Source organism: Neovison vison, chromosome 6 (assembly GCF_020171115.1).
Source record: "Neovison vison isolate M4711 chromosome 6, ASM_NN_V1, whole genome shotgun sequence".
Taxonomy (NCBI): domain Eukaryota; kingdom Metazoa; phylum Chordata; class Mammalia; order Carnivora; family Mustelidae; genus Neogale; species Neogale vison.
Window position 1 is genome coordinate 136,961,479 of NC_058096.1, and position 18,543 is coordinate 136,980,021.

General features: G+C 42.1%; 1 long non-coding RNA gene across 1 annotated transcript in view; it reads right to left on the reverse strand.

Moving 5' to 3' along the window:
- LOC122910560 overlaps window positions 1-18,016 on the reverse strand; it is a 28,738-nt gene extending 10,722 nt beyond the window's left edge. Inside the window, exon 1 of the long non-coding RNA XR_006385242.1 lies at window positions 17,828-18,016. This is a non-coding gene — a long non-coding RNA (uncharacterized LOC122910560). The remainder of the gene's footprint in view (window positions 1-17,827) is intronic.
- Between the last annotated feature and the right edge of the window lie 527 nt (window positions 18,017-18,543).

Genomic DNA, 18,543 nt, shown 5'->3' on the forward strand with positions numbered 1-18,543 from the left:
GATTAATTTCCCTAAGATAATATGCAGAAAATAATTGCTTGGTTAAATAGCATGGGCATTTTAAGGGTTACTTACTTATTTATTTTTTGGATGCACACAGCCAAATATATATCCATATCCTTATTCTAAGGAAAAAATGTAATTTATTTATAAAATTAAGCTGACAGGATTTGCCCTTGGTATGGTCTTGGGCTGGACCTAGACCTACCTGTCATATTTTAGTACAAATTAGCACCCCAAAGCTAATCAAGTAATTTTTGTGGATTATTGTTTAAGGTAAGTGAGCCACTGGATGAGATTTGAAAATTCTCTGCTTGCTTTTTGTTTCCATCGTGCTGTTCTGTGCCCTCGGGGGAGGATGAGCAGTTTGTCTTTGGTGCTGGGACACCACGTCTCCTGCAGCTTGTATGCTGCTTTGCTTCCTCTCCACCCCCCATAACCTCATTAGTGCCTCACACAGGGTCCAGATTCCAAAAATACTCATGGAATTAAGCGTTGGCAAGAGTGTGGGAAACCCAGACTTGCAAACACCGTTGGTGGGAGTATTAATTGGTATAGCCACTTTGAAAGCAAATTGGCAGCATCTATTAAAATGGAAAATGTGCATACCCTGTGATTCAGCAATTATACTTCTTCACGTCTTCTCAAGAGAAACTTCTGCACCTGTGCGGATGTTCACTGCAGCCCTGATCCTAACAGTGAAAAACTGGAAGCAACTCAAATGTCTGTCAATTGGGGAATGATGGAAAGGGAAAAGATTCTGTTCTGTGCACTATTTAAGGGAAGGGAAAGAGACCAGAGACAAAGAACTGGGTCTGGTAAACCTAATCCGGTCCAGGAGACATATCTTACTCTCATTGCACAGTATTCTTGCCCTATATTGCCCTAATCTACTATTTTAGTAGGTCAATTCTTGTTATTTGTTATGTTTTGTATTGTCTCTCTGAGTACTGAAAGGGTGTGACACCTTCGTGTCCACAAGGTTCTTGCAAGCCTCTGACACATTTTCTTCAACCAGTAAATACATAACCTTGTTTTACATGTGCTTTTGTTTAAAGACACTGTATTTAATATAGATTATTGATTCATTGACACTGAACTCATGGACAGCAGCCCTATACCTTGAGCCTCAATGAGACTTACCAAACAGGTGTGTTTTCTTCATGTGGCACATCACAGCCTTTTACACTTGGGAGCACTAGATTATACACCAGCACGTAACCATTTTAAACAGGAAATTACAAAAAAAAAATCACAAAAAAATGTGACGTTAAATAGACCACAGAAAGAGTATTTTTTTACAGTATGAGAACTAAAATAAGAAGGCAGAGCATCCCTTTGTCCAACCTGAGCTGGGAAAGTGCATGTCAGGTGACTCAGACTTTTGCTGCTCTGCCCATGTCCATGATTGACCATAAAAAAACCAAGATCACTGATTTGGGGGTTACAAATAAATTTTATTGAGTAGGGGTGATCTGCAAATATAGAATCCATGGATAATTAGGATGATGATATAAACCTCTAAAATATAAGGACTCTTAAATTTCTTTATTATTATGTTCAATTAACCAGCATGTAGTATGTCATTAAGTTTTGATGCATGGTTCAATGATTCATTAGTTGTGTATAACACCCAGTGTTCACCACCACATATGCCCTCCTTAATACTATCAGGCCTTTACCCCAGCCCCCCATCCCTCCCCTCTGTAACCCTCAGTTTGTTTCCCAGTGTCCAGAGTCTCTCATGCCTTGTCTGCCTCTCTGATTTCTTCCCATTCAGTTTTCCCTCCCATCCCCTATGGTCCTCTGAGCTATTCCTGATGTTCTTTTACAAACATAATCCCCATTACCATGATTACTCCTAGATTCTTTAGTATTGTTGAGCATTTAGTCAATGTTTGAATTTTTCAATTATCTTATTAAAAAATTACAAGCCCATGAATTTAAGCATATTTGATACATTTAAATTTATTGCAATGATTATTATTATTAATTTTATGATTATTTTAAAAGATTATTATTATTGATGCTCAGGTTGCCCTACCTTTGACCAGTGGGAACCCTTGCAAATTGGGATAACCCCATCAGTCTGATAATTTTGTTTTCTGATATAATTAGGTCTTTTAGACTCCTCGTTTATTTCCTGTACTGTACTTGGAATTAGCTATTCCTCCAAGCACATTTGGTTCATTTTGGTAAGAAATGGTATCTCCAGACCCCACTTTGAGCACTAAGGGAACTCAACCCATTGCTATTGACCTTGGCACTATTTCCAGTCTCTTGGGTCTCGGGGAAAGAACTGGGAAATATGGGTAGTTTATCGATCTCTCTATTTACTTATCTATTATCTATACATCTATCTATCCATTCATCTATCTATCTATCTATCTACCTATTATTTATCTGTCACCTGTCTATTTATCTATCATCTATCTATCTATCATCTAGCTATCTACATCATCATAAAATACATTATGAATTTGAACCAATGTTTTCTTTTTAGTTTCAGGATTACATGGTTTTTACTTAAACTTTTCCAACATCTGCATTTCCTTCTTTCCACACCCCAAATCTTTGCTCTCCAAAATAGCATGAATGATAGAATTGGAATATCATGCAATTATTCAATAGTTTTATCCCACATTACTCATATATCAGTCTTAGAATTCCAAACCCACACACTCCCACCAGAAATATTATTATTTAAACAGTTACTTTCTGTTGTTTTTATAATTCTTTTTGTACTTAGGCTATATTCCACTGAAAGTATGTAGTCAAATTACTATGGCTTCTGTGTTGTTTTGCCAGCATAATGGATACACAGGTTCACTTAATTCTTTTTATTTCTTTCATGTTTGGGGATTAATATTTTAAAGTTTAATTGCCTTAAAATTATATGAAAAATTATATAACATTAAAGATATATCTAAAAACCAACATATGTTCAAATAACTCTGGCCTCTTTTTCTGTCTCACCTACTCTGTACCTTCCTTTCCTCTATAAACAACACTTTAAAATGTTTGTGGCTTATTTTCCATTGAGAAATTTAATTAATCTGTATAAAAGTATACCTATATATCTCCTTTTTTCTTACAGAAATAGTAGAATGTGATACACGTTTTTCTGTACCTTAGTTTTTTAAAAAATAATTTTAGCAATGTAAGTTGGAACTTACTCTATAGTGGACAATAGAGATATTCCTCATTCCTTATTATAGTTATACAGTACTTTATCATATGGATGTATCATAATTTTTTTAATCAGTCCCTGATTGTGGCATTTTGGTTGTTTTCTGCCTTTGCTGTTATGACTGGTAACTGCAATTAGTGACCTTGTACATATATCTCTTTTGTAGTTTTGGCAATATATGTTTTGGGATAAATTCCAAGAAGTATGATTATTGGATCAAAGGGTAAATGAATATGTAGTTTCACTAAATCCTTCTCAGTTCTCTCCATTGGGGTTATGTACACCATTTGGCATTCCCTCTAGTGATGTATGAAAGTGCCTGTTTTGCCAAAGCTTCACCAACAGAGTATATTATTGAACGTCTAGATTTTTGCAAATCTTTTGGATAGAAAGAGAAATGATCTCAGTTGAGTTTTAATTTGCATTTTTGTTACTACTGCCCAGATTTAGGAGGAAAATAAAATGTACTGAAAACGTATAAAATAATACATCTCATAGGAACACCTCCATCTCCATCTCCCTTGAATTAACTCCCATTAGTTCAGCTGTACCAAATCAACATTTCCACATGGCATGACTGGTTGAGCTGAGTATCTTCAGATGGGCATGCATTTTCCAATTTAATGTAGACTCCACTTTACCTGTTTGCAGGGTTATATTATCTGATTCTCCCTGTCAACATTTGAATTTGTCAGCCTGTTTCCTGACTTGGGAAGTTGGTGTATTAGTTAGCTATCACCACGAAAAGGCTGTGTAACAGTCACAAAACTGCAGTGGCATATGACACTGAGCATTTATTGCAATGGCCTGTGTGGTGGTTGGCTAGGAGGCTCTGCTGATGTCCACTGGGCTCATTCACATGGCTGGGGGTTTGGTTAGCTATCAAGTGATCTAGACTGTTCTTGGCTCTATGGTTACAGAGCCATCTGAATATGCTCTATGTTCTAGAGCCATGACAAGCTCCTTGTCTAGCTACTGCTCGTGTCATGAACCCTCCCTGTCAAGTTTATGGTTGGGACCTGAGTCCTATTGAAACCCATATGTCCTGTTGTTGTTCTGGACCTTTCTAAAGCCCCAATTACCACCCCCCCCCAACACGGTCCCAGCACTCTATTCTCAGGCATTTGCTCAGTATCAGAAAGGACACTTTCTTCTACTCAAATCCTTTATCTCTGTCAAAGATGGGAATGTACTCTGGTTCTGCATGAAGGATGTGGTGGGAGATGAGAGATGTAAGTATTAATGTTGGCCTTAATAGAAAAAAGACTGCACTCCCTAGGAGAAAAGGAATTCGGCCAGGAAAGTACATAGAGACTCAAGTTGCAACCCTTTCCTGGGTCTCCAGCCTACTGGCCTACCCTGCAGATTCTGGACTTGCCAAGACTCCGAAGTTGTGTGAACCAATTCTGTAAAATCTCTGCCTAGACACACACACACACACACACACACACACACACATTCTGTTGGTTCTGTTTCTCTGGAGAACCCTAATATAGAATGTTGGCAGAGGAAGAGTTCTCAACCTGGGTTGTTGCTTGTTTTCTTAAATTAATTTAAAATTAAATACTTCTCACCACTGTGAGAATTAAATTCTTTCAATGTCATACAAAAAGATGACTTCCCTACAAAAACAAAATGCTGATTTTATTTCTTGTCAATTATAGCTCTATTCTTAGGGTTCAATTCCTTCTGAGTTGCACCACAGAGATCTCTGGTATTAACTGACAATGCAGGGTCTCATCTCCAGATAAGTGTTCTATAACCCCTAGGTTGTTGTCCTGCAAAAGTGGGTTGAAAGAGATGGTGAAGGGGCAGAAAAAACAGGATGAAAAGATGTCTCCTTGCCCTGTCACAATCTTTAGAAAGTGGTTGTGGTTTAGACCTTCCTTAAGCACCATTTTTTCTCAGAAATTGTTCTGGGGTCTGGGATAGGTTTGGTTCAGGCCAAACGCAAGAATGGGGATGGTGTAGACATAAGAATATTTGGGCCATTTTGTCTCATTTTATCTACCAGAATTTACTATCAGTTTGGGACTCCATAGTGGAAGGCTCTGTGTGTTCTGAAGATGCTGAGTTTTATACAAATGGCGTGCCCGACACATAGGTCTTGACCCATCCTTGAGGATCCCTGAGAGCATGTGAGAAAGATCTCAGTAGCCAGACTTGGCAAAGGAGAGGAAGTGAGAGGGGATATCAGCCTGCTGCTGTGTCAGGCACTCTAGACTCTAGTGTTTTCACAGCAGCTGAGGCTGGGATGCTTGGCTTCCTATCACATTATTTTGCAAATATTCCATGGAGTGTTTGTTCTAAATATCCTTTGATTTTGCAGAGACACCTTTGCATCACGAGGAACTGGCAGCTGGAAGAACTGAAGGAGCTCTGCAGTGGGGGTTGATTTCTTAAATGCTCATAAATTCTGCATGCTGCGGAAACAACAAAACACAAAACAAACACAGATTCTGAAAATCTTCTTATGAATTCTTTTCAGTCTGTGCTTCTGCAGAGAACAGGGGCATCATCTGAAAAATAAATAATCACATAGTCTCCAAAACCCAGAATGGGTGAATGAGACTGCTGGGCTTTACTCTCCAAATTTGGGTCTTACTTCCCAGATCCCACCATTAAAATTCTAGTGAGCACTGTGGCGGGGGAAGAGTGGTGGGAGAGAGAGGGAGGAAAAATGTGATCATGTCACTCTCCCAATGAAGCCACTGCTCTTCTTTGGGAAAAGAAACTGATGTGAGGAAGGTGAGAGCAACAGTGAGCTACCATGGCATAGAGGTGCTTGGAGGTGGGTCTTCTCATGCCCTGACCCTTAGTTTCTGTATGCGTTCGATGACAATTATAACTACCTCAGCGTTGTGGGCAGGTCAAGATCATGTTTGTGAAGAATATGGCACACACTCAGTCTTCAAAAGTGCTAGCTGCTCTTGTTGCTTCAATTTGTATTACACATGAGACTGTGGCATTGAGCAAAGCTGATGGGCACCATTTCTACCCCCAGTGAGGGGTGGTGAGTGAGCCAGTAGCAGGGTGGGGCTGAGAGCTGAATTCTTGGCTCCAGGTCCATGGCTTAGTCTACTGAAAGGGCCAGATTCTTGATAAACCACTGCCTGAACAAATGGAGCAATGGAACCTGCCCTGGGGACAGGTATGTATTTTGTTTTTTGAGCCCTGGCCAGCTCAGAAGAGTTGCTGATCATGGGGCAGCCTTGTTTATCTGACCTCTGCTTATCTGGGCCATGGGTTTCTCTGGACAGAGTCCTGCCTGGCTGTGTTGTGTGTCTCTGGCATTTCCTTCAGGGCAGAGCACTCCTGGAGATGCTAGGTCTCTGTTTACAGAGACTTCTCAGCCTTCCTAGGACACGTTTCTCTCAGATAATTCAGGGGTGTGCTTGTGTGTGCCTATGTGTGTGTGACCCCTGATTCAGATTAATAGGAGGTCTGTAAAGTGACAAACCCAAATGGGAAAATGAAGCAAAGACAGTAATTAGGGGCATGTGGGTGGCTTAGTCAGGTTGAGCATCCAACTCTTGGTTTAAGCTCAGGTCATGATAACATGGTTCGTGGGATCGAGCCCCACATTGGGTTTCACATTCAGCACAGAATCTGCTTGAAATTCTCTCCCTCTGCTCCTCTCCCCACTCTCTTTCTATGTCTCTCTAAAATAAATAAATCTTAAACAAACAAACAAAAAAGTAATCACAAAGAGTCTTCTCTGTCTGTCTCTGTTGTTTCTGTTCTTCTTTAATCTCTTCATTATTTGGATAAACTTGGTGCTAATTCCAATTATGGCATCATGGTAAAATCTTGACTTTTCCATACTACCTATGAAGTTTATATAAGGGTCATCTTTCCTCATAAAATGGAGTGATATTGAAGAAGTGAGATACCCAATGTGAGAGCAACATGGCATACTGGCAGAGTGAACAGATTTGGGTACAGTTGGCCTGAGCTTGTGTCCTGGCCCCATGACCTAGAATAAATTCCTTACCTGCTTTGAGACTTAGTTTCCTCATATGTGTTAAGTGACCTTCGTTTTCTTACTTTTTGTATATGGCTGACCTTTTTGTAGTATTTGCTTCCTGGTTGAACTTAGAATTGTGATTTTTTAAAAAATTTTATTTTATTTTTTCAGTGTTCCAAGATTCATTGTTTATGCACCACACCCAGTGCTCCATGCAATACCTGCCCTCCTTAATACCCACCACCAGGCTCACCCAACTCCCCACCCCCTTCTTGTGATATGGTTTTTTTTTTAAGATTTTATTTATTTATTTGACAGAGAGAGATCACAAGTAGGCATAGAGGCAGGCAGAAAGAGAGAGAGGAGGAAGCAGGCTCCCTGCTGAGCAGAGAGCCCGATGCAGGACTCGATCCCAGGACCCTGAGATCACGACCTGAGCCGAAGGCAGCGGCTTAACCCACTGAGCCACCCAGGCGCCCTTGTGATATGTTTTGAAGGTGAATATGAACTGACCATCAACAGTGAAATGTTAGGTGATTATTTATAACCAGGCCTTGGAATGTTCTGGGTCATGTCAGGCTGTCAGGAAAAAGGCCAAAATCTCCTAAGGTTTTATATTGGGCAAGACTGAGAGGAACTAAAGATTTTTAGATAAGGAAAGATAAATGAATGTCCCTTACCTTTGGGATCAAGAATCAGAGCACTGAAAGAATAAAGATCCCATGCTATGTAGAGTGTACAGCATGGCAACAGGTCATTCTCAAAAGTCCTGGAAATATCCATCCAACCCAGACTTGCCCTTCTATGTTTGCTCTGCTCAGAAAGAACAACAGTGGGGGAGGGTGCCCTGGCTGGGTCAGTTGGGGGAACATCAACTCTTGATCTAGGGCAAGTTCAAGCCCCATAGGGGGTGTAGAGATTACTTAAATAAAATAAAACTTTAAAAAAAAAACCCAAAACCAAAAATGAGCAACAGTGGATGCCACTGATGGCCAGGTGTCTCTGCTAAGAGCTAGAGTTTCACCCAACAAGGCCACTGTCCCTGCACCAGCAGTGCCCCGAGGCTCTGGAAAGCCTGCTGTTTGAGAAGTCCTGTGTTGGGTGGTAAGATTGTGGGGCAACTGAGAGAGTTCCACAGCATTCCCTGTTCAACAACCCATCTCTTGGGAAGATTGTAGCGGATGGGCTGTTAATGGGAATGGAAGGATGCTGGACATGAACGCCAATGGACCTGGGTTGAATCCATGGCAAATGTACAGGATGGTCAAGACTATGAGAACTCTGTTTGGTGAACACCAGTGACCCTTGAAAGAGTCCCAGTCTCCCCAAAGATCTCACCATATGTGATGAAGCTAAATTCAGGGGAGAAAAAAAGCAGAGGCTCTTGGATTCCAGGAGGCTTGTTCAAAGCCTTCTTCGAAAAGGCTTTGTTGCATTGTTTTTGGTGTGGAGGCTTCTGAACCAGAGGAGGTGCCCTAGTATTCCCACCTACAGCTCCTTAACCCAGGGGTCCTTTTGGGACATATGTCAAAAGGGGCACAAAATAAGTATAATAGAAGTACTTTTAAAAAAAATTTTAAATTTTTAAAATTAACATATAATGTATTATTAGCCCCAGGGGTACAGGTCTGTGAATCGCCAGGTTTACACATTTCACAACACTGACCATAGCACATACCTCCCCCAATGTCCTTAACCCCGCCACCCTCTCCCTACCCCCTCCCCTCAGCAACCCTCAGTTTGTTTTGTGAGATTAAGAGTCTCTTATGCTTTGTCTCCCTCCCGATCCCACCTTGTTTCATTTGTTATTTTCCTACCACCCAAATCCTGCATGTTGCATCTCCACTTCCTCATATCAGGGAGATCATATGATAGTTGTCTTTCTCTGATTGACTTATTTCACTAAGCATAATACCCTCTAGTTCCATCCACATCATCGCAAATGACAAGATTTCATTTCTTTTGATGGCTGCATAGTATTCCATTGTGTGTGTGTGTGTGTGTGTGTGTGTGTGTGTGTATACACCACGTCTTCTTTATCCATTCTTCTGTTGATGGACATCTAGATTCTTTCCATAGTTTGGCTATTGTGGACATTAATAGAAGTACTTTTTAAACAACGCCCTTTATGCAACTTTAAGCTGTTGTAACCATTATCATTACATTGATCTTCAATGGAGTGTTTTTGTCTCAGATGGAGTATACAGAAACTGCCCCCTGACAGGTGGTGGCAAGTTCTTATCACTGTTCCAAGAAGAAAATTCTCCCAGGTATGTGCTTTATGGAACCTTTCCTGATGATGCCATTTTCTTCTAAATGTTTACTAGTAAAGCCCCCAGAGCTATGATATCTCCAAGACACCTCAACATGAGACATAAGACACTTCTTATTCCCTTTAAAAAGGCAAAGACTCTTGGTAGTTTGCCTGCTGTTTGGTGTGTGTCACATTTTATCGTCTTTACTGACGACTGTGGGTTTAGTAAAAGAAGAGATATCTGCGCTGGCAAAATGAGAGATTAGAAATTCTAAAGCCCTTCTATTACAGACTATTAACAATGTTAGATGAAACACAAGAAACATAATTTTATATGTAAGATGACCTTTCAAGAAAATGAAGGCGGTCGTTAGAGACTTGGGATGAAGTGGGAGAGGGAATGCAGATGTGTGAGTGAGCACAGATGTTGCTGGAGGCACCTGGTACCACGGACATGAATGGAAGCAAGACACTGGGCCCGGTGAGAATTGGAGTCTTCTTTCCACCCCGTGTGAAGCTATGATCCACAAAGGTCTATACTCTCAGTAAAAACATAAACTGGATAAAACCCTCCTTGCAAAGGAAAAATGCAAGGAAACTTGTTTGTCCCACCTGAGTCTTGATCCTGGGTACAGGTGGAAAGAATACTCTGTGAATCTGTGGACCTGGGTGGACTCCTGGGTGGGGCCAATGCCTGAATGCTATTTGCAAGGTTTGAAATAAACAAGCTGAAAATTTTAACATGGGCCCAAGAGAGTCAAGCTTCCAACACCTGAAGAAGCAAATGGAGATCCTCTCCAGGCTCAAATAATTCCCCCTGACGGAATTTCTAGGATTTTGGACTCACAATAAAAATAAATTGTATGGGGTGGGAGAAGGGGTAGGGTGGCTGGGTGATGGACATTAGGGGACGGTTATGTGCTATGTTGAGTGCTATGAATTGTGTAAGTCTGATGATTCACAGACCTGTACCTCTGAAACAAATAATACATTATATGTACAACTTAAAAGGAGACAAAGTGCCTTGAAAAAGTCTGTAGGAACACCTGTGTAGGAAAAACTGTTCTGTTTCTCATTATTCTCAGTGCCCTCAGTAATTCACATCTGGTCACCAAAGGTGTGGAAGCTACTCCCCATACCAAGCAATTCTCTGATGTCAGCTGGGGGTCCTACAATTTCACTCAAGTCTGACACTATCTACCTGGTGATAGTATCAGAGCCCATAGGTCAAGGAATAGGTCCCATAAGACTGCTTCCCCCCAACTTCTCCCTTCCCCCTACATAGGTCAGATGCCAACCGCAAGTCCTAGTTGTCTCTTGTGTTTCTGATCAACCTACTATAAATTGGAGGTTCCTACAACCCCCTTTTTGGGCTCATCATTTGTTGGGGTGGCTCACAGAACTTAGGAAAATAATTTACTTACTAGACTACTGATTCATTTTAAAAGGATAGCTCTCAGCAACAGCCAGATGGAAAAGATGCATAGGGCAAGGTGTGGGGAGAGTGCATGGAGCTTCCTTCCACAACCACACCATTCCCCAGGCACCTCCACATACTCCCCAACTCAGAAGTCTTCCTACCCTTTCCAAGAGGGCTTTCTACAGAGGCTTTATTACACAGGCATGCTAGGTTATGTCATTGGTCATTGGTGATTGGTTCAGTCTCCAGCCCCTCCCCATTCCCCAGGGGTTGGGAAAGGCGAGAGGGTGAGTCTGAAAGTTCCAGACCCTTAGTCCCCTGATCATTCCTCTGGCAACTAGTCTCCATCCTTAGGTGCTTTCTAAAACTCATTTCCTTAATTTAGTAAATTCAGGTGTGGTTGGAAGAAGTTTGTTAGGAGTAACAAAGACATCTTTATCGCTCTTACCACCTGGGAAATTCCAAGGGTTGTAGGAACTCCGTCCATGCCAGGAAGGGATAAAGAACAAATACATTTCTTAAGAATCACAATATCACAGCGACATACATGACAAAAGTCTCAATAAATCCTCAGAGACGAGAATTATTGGGTACAGAATTTAAAATAAACATTCCTACTGTTTTTAAAGAAATAAAAGAAGGCACTGGGGAAAAAAAAGGAATTGAAAATATGAGCAAACGAGTAAGAGTAAAATGGCCAGAAGAACTGAAAAATAACCAATTTGTACTTCTGGAAATGAAATGAAAGCCCAACAATGGAAATTTACAAACTAATGGCAATTAACAATGGCACTTTAAAACTCAGTGGGTGTGTTAAACAGCATATTCAAGACTGGTAAAGCAAGAATTAATGAACTGGAAAAAAAAACATGAAAAAATCACAAAGAATGAGGTACAGAAAGGTGTTGAGTATGAAGTTATACACAGTCTAGTTTGAATCCTAATTTGTCTGAAAGAAAGGGAGAGACAACAGTCAAAGAAGTAACTATGGAGAACTTACCAGGATAGATGAAAGACACCTAAGATGCCTTACCTGTAAATGGGGACAGGGATTTCTGCCTTGCCAAATTATGGGAATTAAATAAAATGAGAGATATGAAAATGCTGAATATACTATCATTAGACTGTACAAATTTCAGCTCAGTTTTGCTCCTCAACAGCGATTGAGCACACACAATTATAGCTACCACATAAAACATTTGTTAAGTGAGGCAACCTTCTAAACTGTTGACTACTCAAAGTGTGGTTCTTAGACCAGCACCGCTGACATAATCCAAGAGTTCGTAAACCAGACGATTTCTAGGGCCCCACCCCAGACTTGCCATGTCAGAGATCCCCAGGTAATCTGTATGCATATTACAGTGTGAGAAACACTGATTTAAGCACATGAATTAATTTATTTAATCTTTAAAACAACTCTTTGATTCAAATCCTGACTCCAAAGCCCTAGCCCAGTCCTGGAGTCCCAATACCCAGCCTGAGGTGCTGATCCTGAATAAACATACATTTTGCTCTTTTTCCCGTCTGGAAGGTGAGGAGATTACTGCTGAGGGCAAAATTAGGTGTGGGGAGGGTCTATCTTCTACAGGGTTCAGGGGGAGTTGAACCCTGAGTCCCGGGGATTTATCTAATTCAAGTTTACAGTGGAATGGAGTAAGAATTTGGAGTGTCTTACCCTACAACCCTGCAGCCACTTCTAGTCCCAGTTCTTGGAAAGGAAGTTCTTGGAGAGGAAGAGTTAAGAGTTAGAATAAAGAAAGCAGCAAGGCTTGGTGACCCAGTCTTTCCTCTTGATAGGCCGGTGTGTTTATGACTGCAAAAGTAGCCGCAGGCACCCTGGATGGGGGTACAGCCTTGAGAGCCAACAGCCTGGGAAGAGCTAGCATCATCTGCAAATTGGTGGAGGACTGCTCTGCCTGTGTTTGAGAAAGCCCTTGCTCCACTTCTAGGTGCCTCGGCACTCGCCCAGAGGGAATCATTAATCAGCCCAATCGCCTTAATTAAAGCTCTCCAATATTTCAGTGGAGATTAATATCCATGTGCAAAGAGCTGAAGTTTCAACCGTTAGATGCAATAAGCTCAAAACTCTGAGCCACAGACGCTCTAAATTCCATCAGCCCCTCCAGGGCAGAACAACGCACAGATGACTTGGAAGGTCTTAGGGGGACTTGATGTGCATGGAATAATTATTGCTACTAAATACCACTACAACCACTACCATCTTACCATCGTTACTTAATGTTAGCAACTACTGCTGCTGGTGTCCCAGGCACTGTGCAAAGTTCTTTCCCTGAACTATCTCTTAATCTTTACAACCAGCCCATGAGGTAGGAATAATTACCCTTATTTTTCAGATGAAACAGTTGAAATTAAGTAACATGCCCAGTAGCAGGGCTTGTGAATGTCATCACTGGGATCTGAATACACTTTTAGTTCATGTCCTCAACAACTGCCTCCTGAGATGCCTGGATTTTCTTATGCTTCTTGCACCTTTAGGGTCCCATGACATTCCCATAGAGTCCCTCCCAACCCTTTAACTGGCAAAGGGATTACAGCCGTTGGAATGTTTCCTTCAGGAACTGTCTGAGTATGTCTCTGTCTGGCTGACACCATCTGAAATTTATCACCTTACGCTCCTGGACAATGGTCCGGAGGCAGGTGGGCATCAGAGAGGAAGATGGATATCATCACAGTGACTCTGGCACTCAGTGTGGGTAGTAGCAAGAAAGCTGTCCCCAGATATGACACGAGTGGAATTTGAGGGTGAATGGGAGGCAACCAGGAGGAGGTGGTTAGAGGCAATAGGGACAGTCTGGAAGGAGATGATGAGTGCCATAGAATGGGACCACACAGAGCCTGGTGGAGTGTGGCACTGGGCACAGGAGGGCAAAGACAGGTGGCTGAGGGGAGGTCTTACAAGGTCGTGAATGTCATGGATTTGGAAATCAGCTGGAGGGCAAGTCCTTTGTGGTGGCATGAAGACCCACAATCACATTAGCTTTGTAGCAAATGGATTGGAGAGGGAGAGACTAGAGCACCGAGACAAGAAGGAGGCTGTGCTAGTAATTCAGCAAGCTCTGGGGAGGGAGAGAAAGAGAAATGAACACATATGGGTGTGATTTAGGAACTCCAATAGACAGGACTTGGTGATCAATGCGTAGAGGGATCTGAGGGTGTTACCAGGTCTCTGGTTTGAGTGAGTGTTTGGTGCCTTGTAGACAGACAGGGAAGGTAGAAGGAAGATTCAAATAAAGGGCATTGTCCGTCTGACAGGGGTCTGGTTGGATGGCTCCAGATGCCAGCCAGGAAAACCCCCAAGGCAGGCTTTCATGAAAATGCAGATCTGAGGCTGGGGCAGGGTTGCCGATCGGAACCTCTGCGCTCCTATCTGTGTCCTGGGTAAGGATGGTTTAGCCAGCAGGACAGAGCAAGGCCGCACACATGTGCCAAGTGGACGAATCCACAGATGCTGACAATTGGTATTCTAGCAACCAAGACGGTCAGCAGGGGGGCTTTTGTCTGTGTTTTTGTGGCATTTGCTTGGGGTGACTCAGAGCAATTTGAATGTCTTTGCTGCTTGCAGACGTGGCTATATGGTAATGCATTCCTTTGTCTTGTCCAAATATTAATAAAAACACTTTGCATAGAGCTGTAGGCGCCTTTCTGGAAGGTCTGAGGGCTTTGAACAGGTTCTGGCTGAGGGAGAATTGCTCTCTGCAGGGGAGGAAGCTGTATCCCTGTGTCGCACACCAAGTCTTTCAGCTGAGAATTTCAGAGCTGTTGACAGTGAAGGGACATTGAAGGGACTGAATTTTCAGAGGTAAGAGCGTCTCTTGAGCTGGCTCAGCTGTGGTATCAGGACTGGAAGCCTGTGACTCCCACCGAAGCTGAGCCTGGAAAGACTGAATTATATCCACCTGAAGTGGAGCTGGGTTTAATCCCAGGGAGCTTGGTTTCCTCCTGCCATCCAGGCCACTCACTACTTCTGATTTTGGACAAAGGGGTCCTGGGTGAAGAAGTGGAAAGAAATGCAAGGGTAGGTGTGGGCTTTTGCTCCCCCTCTTATGTTCGAAAGAGCCTCCAGAGGCAGACATTCTCATTCTACTTGGAGACGAGGAGCTAGAAGCCAAGAGAAGTTAAGACTTTCCCCAAGACCACACATTGAGAGCTAGAACTATGACCTCACTCCAGGGCTGTCTGATTTTTCCATTCTTAAGGAGATACAAAGAAGACAGAGAGAACATCTGCAGGGATCTAGGGTGACACTTTGATTCCTCATATGGAATGCACACAGCACCTCAAAGTTCTACTCAAACCCCAGGGAATCAACAAGGCTCTGCTAAACTAACAGAAGCCATGAAAACTAATGGCAGAGTCCAGGTCCAAAATAGCCTCAAGGGGCTAATAAAAGACCAGATCTAACAACATGACATGGAATGGGTGTCATATATTAGATTCTTGAAAGTCACATGCATGCATTGGATAGGTGTTTTACACATATAATCTCATTTAGTGAGCGCAGCTACCCAGTGGAGCCGGCACTGTTATCCCATTTCACTGACAAGAGAATTGAGGTGGAGAGGGTAAGTAATTGGTCAAGGTCATGCTACTAAGAAAATGGATGATCCAGATTTGACCTAGGACCAGGCAGTCTGATCTAAAAGCTTATCATTTTTACCACCAGGCTTTGTTACCTTGTGATGAGTTAGATCAAAACCTTGCTTGTAGGGAACATGAGATGAACTTCCACTGACATCAGGGAGGAAATAAAGATGCTTACCATTGCTGCTGCCATTTGACAACTTAAAGAATAGAGTAAACAGAGCAAAGGAATAAGAAGAATTAAAGCTGGGCTATCATTACTTATCAATGTTATTATTAGTAACTAAAAAACCCCCAAGAGATCCAACTGAAAAACTATTTACAGTAATACAAGATTACAGTAGGAGGGTCATATTTTAAAATAGCAAAATCAATGATTTTTCTATGTTAGCAATAACCACCTATAAATCTTTCTTTAAAAATCCTATTTAAAACAGGAATACAAATGTAAAAGTCTTCATCAACAAGAAATGTACAGAAACAATATCTAGACAACAACATTCTTAGTGAGAGACATGAAAGAAGACAAGAATAATTTAGGAAATACACCTACGCAAGAGTGGGAAGACCCCATACTTACGGGTGTTAGTCATTCCCATGTTAATTATTGAGTTGCAATTCTGTTAATTCTATGTCGACGTTTTAAAAATCAAGATAATACATATAGATGGGATAACAATCATCCCCAAATTAATGGTTCCGTGCATTACTTGTAACCATATTCTGAAGATAGGTTTTTTTTAAATCGAGGTGACACATGTTCTTGGTTAAAAAATCAAATTGTACCAAAGGGTTTATAAAGAGAAACAACTGTTTCTTGCTTCATCCTTTCCAACCTGGGCCCCACTCTTTGGAGACAGCCCTTATAAGCACATTTAGCTCCTTCTTCTGAAAGTTACCGCTATACTTTGAAGTATATTTTGCAGCAATTTATAGACTAATCAACTGTGTACATTAATTATTGACCTCGTGGCACGACAGATGAAGACTTAGTTCCCCTCTACCGCGCCTCCACCTCTCCCCAGTGGCCCAGTATAATACCATCACTCTTCATTTTTCCTCTGGGTTACATTTGTCACTTATGGAGAGATCTGCTTGGACTGTATTTCTCGTTAGGTCAACAACAGCAATTTCTCCCTCCTCATGTTGTAGAATGAGCTTTATACATCCCTACTGATCTCCCACCCCTGCCACTCCATCGTCTGTGCTTAAATGTCCATGATGTCAAGGTGGAGGTCTGCATTGCGTTCTTCGAACCTGAAGTCTCCTTGTTGGATTCTAGGTCAGTTTTTTTTTTTTTTAATTTTACTTATTTATTTGAGAGAGAGAGAGCGAGAGAGAGCACATATGCCCAAGTAGAAGGAGGAAGAGTAGAGGGAGAGGGAGAAGCAGAATCCCCGCTGAGCAGGGAGCCTGACAACTTGGACTTGATCTAAAGATCATGATCTGAGCCCAAAGCAGACCTTAACCAACTAAGTCACCCAGGTGCTCCTCTAGATTGGTTTTAGATGGAGATAATCATTAACAGGGATTGCATTGCCATCCCTACCTAAACATTGTTCACTGCCCACCAGTGTGCTGGGGATGATGGTAACTTCCCTGGATGGGTTTGTTTTTATTTTCTCTGGAGTTAAAAAAAGAGCTTTCCTTTTGCATTTCCATTGTTTTGCCTCATTGCCTCCTTCACTTCAAGTTCTTATGGAAAGTATAAGATCTCCTAAATCTTGCCCCAGTGCCTTCAAGGCTTCTGTCCTATTCCTCTTGGGCTGGGGTGCATGTCCCTCCACACCTTCTTTCCCTCACCCTGTCTGTGGGATATACTGTCTTCTGGAAGACAAGTCTCCTTCCTTGTTTTGAGGGGCACTCACATCCTATTGGATTCCTAAGAAAGGACAGATGGGATTTAATTTTTCTCCCTTCCACAAAACTAAAAATGACTATTCTACTCTAATTCCGAATGGCTTTAACTCTCCCTGATGTCTGAAGAATCCTTTTCTGAAGGATTTACTTCATTCCAGGCTGCAAACTGGTAGATTTTCCAAGTCCTTTTTTCCTTCCACAGCTCTTAGCGGGCATTCCTGTATAAAGAAGGTTTTTTTTTATTGTTGTTGGTTTTCCCCCCCACCCCATAAAGTAGATGTAAACTATTGCTCCTAAAAAGCAGAGAATGGCTTGGTTCTTCCTTCTTTCTTTTTAATGTCTGTTGAAGGCATCTGTGAAACAGAAAACAACAAAGTTGGGCTGCCTTTCTGTAGGGTTGATGCATACTCAATCTGCTGTGATTTCTGGATTTCTTCCTGTTTGGGAATCAGAGGAACGGGGGAATCCTGTACCAAATGGATTCAAATCCCAGACTTTGTTTCAGAACAGGTAGAGAAAGAGGATAAATCTTACCTCCTGGGAAAGCTCCCTGGCCTCTCCTGTGGCACTGTGCAGAGAATATCCAAGGCTCCATCTCGATCCACTGTAATTCTGGCGTTTTAAAATTTCATGCTCCAGATGTTTTTAGAATAATTGCTGTGCCTAGTGAAGCTGTGCCCGCCTTAGAAAAGGCGGTCTCTTCCCGGCTTGCCCCACAAGCCCTACCCTCACAGAGGGGCTTGTGTAAAGGAAAAAGATCCCAAATGACTCTCCAGTCCTATTTGCTTAATCTGTTGTGTTACAGTGAATACCCCTGGGTTTTGAGTTCATTGGAGCTTTGCAGTAAAAGGAGAAAAGGAGGACATTTAAGATGTTTTGTAATCCTCTTGTCTCTTGGAGCAAAGATTGTAATTTCTGGTTCAAAGGAACTCTAGCAGAGAAATCTGCTTTGTTTTGTTTGTCCCAGGGGAAACACCCCCCCAACTCCTCGCAAATGGCCTCCTTTCCTGCTGTGTGTGTGCATATCTACACATTCACCTACTCTCCTTGGCTGGAGATTTCATTCCTTTCTCAACACATGTGTGGGTGCTCCACTGCTGTTTTGGATTCTGGGGGGACGGGGGAGGGTGCAGGAACCATGGAGATGTGACACAGATGGTGTGGCCTCATTCTGCAGTGGAGTGCCTTTTCCCTATGCTACCCGGGGAAGTTTCTGGGGACAAGTCATAACGGCTCACAAAGTTTCCCCA